The sequence below is a fragment of the Etheostoma spectabile genome, unplaced genomic scaffold (assembly GCF_008692095.1).
Source record: "Etheostoma spectabile isolate EspeVRDwgs_2016 unplaced genomic scaffold, UIUC_Espe_1.0 scaffold00569795, whole genome shotgun sequence".
Classification (NCBI taxonomy): Eukaryota; Metazoa; Chordata; class Actinopteri; order Perciformes; family Percidae; genus Etheostoma; species Etheostoma spectabile.
The window spans coordinates 5,469-7,269 of NW_022605329.1; the positions used below are offsets into that span (position 1 = coordinate 5,469).

At 41.0% G+C, this 1,801-nt stretch overlaps 1 non-coding gene across 1 annotated transcript; it reads left to right on the forward strand.

Moving 5' to 3' along the window:
* Positions 1-565: 565 nt before the first annotated feature.
* trnar-ccu (transfer RNA arginine (anticodon CCU)) lies at positions 566-638 on the forward strand. Its single transcript has one exon. It is a non-coding gene; the product is annotated as a tRNA-Arg (tRNA).
* Positions 639-1,801: the final 1,163 nt, after the last annotated feature.

Consider the following 1,801-nt stretch of genomic DNA (forward strand, 5'->3'; position numbering starts at 1 on the left):
AATGAAGCTTCATTTGACCATAACTATTAACACCTGAACCTGGTAAAAGGTATGAGGTACTCATGCATAGCTAGCCAGTGATTTACCTACTGTAGATGGTGGTTGGCGTGCCAACAGGCTTGAAAATTTGCATATGGTGATTTAGAGTAGATGTAACAGTTTTAAGGTAAAGTAACTCATTTTCTAAATTGTCCGCCTACAGTGCCAACGAGAGCTCTTCTCTAATATACCGGGTACGCAATAGCTATTCAACTTTAGAAGGTATTGTTGATCTCAGAAACAACGATAGACAGCACCACCTTATCACACACCCATGTTTGTGTTTCTTCAAAGTTTGCAAAAACATTCACATGAACTCGCAAATCAATTGATGAGATTTTGGAGGTCAAAGGTTCAATGTCAAGGTGACTGTGTCCTCATGTCTGTCCATCCAATTCTTGTGAATGCAATATCCCTGAACGCCTAGAGGGAAACACTTCAAAATCTAGAGGTCAAGGTTACTGTTTCATTACGTCTCCAGAGCTATATAGTATTTCTCCTGAACTGTTGAATTGGGTGATGTAAAGCCCCAGTGGCCTAATGGATAAGGCACTGGCCTCCTAAGCCAGGGATTATGGGTTCGAGTCCCATCTGGGTGGTTTTCAGCAAGTGGCACAGCAGAAGCGTGCTGGGCTCATAACCTAGAGGTCGATGGATCGAAACCGTCCTCTGCTAGCTCAGTTTTGCTGGTGACACAATGGTAGACACTCTGAAAGGATGATGAATCAGAGATGATGACCCTCAACCTGATTTCCATGGTGAGATGAATCATGATATAACTGCTGGAAAAGTTGTTGACAGCCCATGAAAAGTGGCTATTCTGTTCTGGCAGTTTACTGTCCATTTAAAAAATCCACATCCACTACCCTGTCAGAACCTGTAGTAATGCTGACTTTTCCGGTGATGTGATTGGTAAGTGGTTGGGCTGTATACAGGTTTTGATCATATCCATCGGTTGCATGGATGGGACATCAATACCCCCGTTCTTGGACAACAAAGGCATTTATGTAGAGCGGGGACATTGAGGATTGTCATACTCTGCCGAGCAAAAACAAAACGGCCACTCCATTGGTAATAATCCGGTTCACCAACAGAAATAAAAAGTCAGCACAGTTTAAGTAAAGTATTATTACTCTTGTGCGAACATTCCTCTACTAAAAAATTTTAGCAAATTATTACACTAATACTTTTCATGGCTAACAACTTTTTAAATGGGGTGTGTTAAATACCAAGTCTCTTGCTGTTCCTTGACTAGTTGCCCCCCCTGCTTTGCATCGCGCCAGGTAGTAGAAAGCAATCTGTTATGCACCTTTGCATTGCACTAAAATGTCAAAATTTGGACCTGAATCCAATAATAATTACTTGACCACATACATACATTGGTTTTCAGGTAGAAAATGTTGGTTAGGAGTTTAGTTATTGTTTGAAAAAATGAAAAGAATTGTTATTGAGATAGGGGCAGATGAAGTGTTTATAACCCATTAATGATGACAAAAGGATACATCCGCTGTCAGGGGTCTGATTTAAAGGAAATGGTACTCTTAACCATTGGGGTTCTAGCGTTCTAGTTTAGTTCTAGTTCTAGTTCTAGGTTCTAGTCTAGCCACTAGACCATCAGGGAGTCACAGCTATCAAAATTATCTTTGTAGATGTGAGTTTGCTTTTCACTTTCTGGAATGACTCATATTGTTTTAGGCGAGGAATGGCACCTGGCTAGAGCTTCAGAAGGCAGGACATGACAGATTACACATCTGACACATAG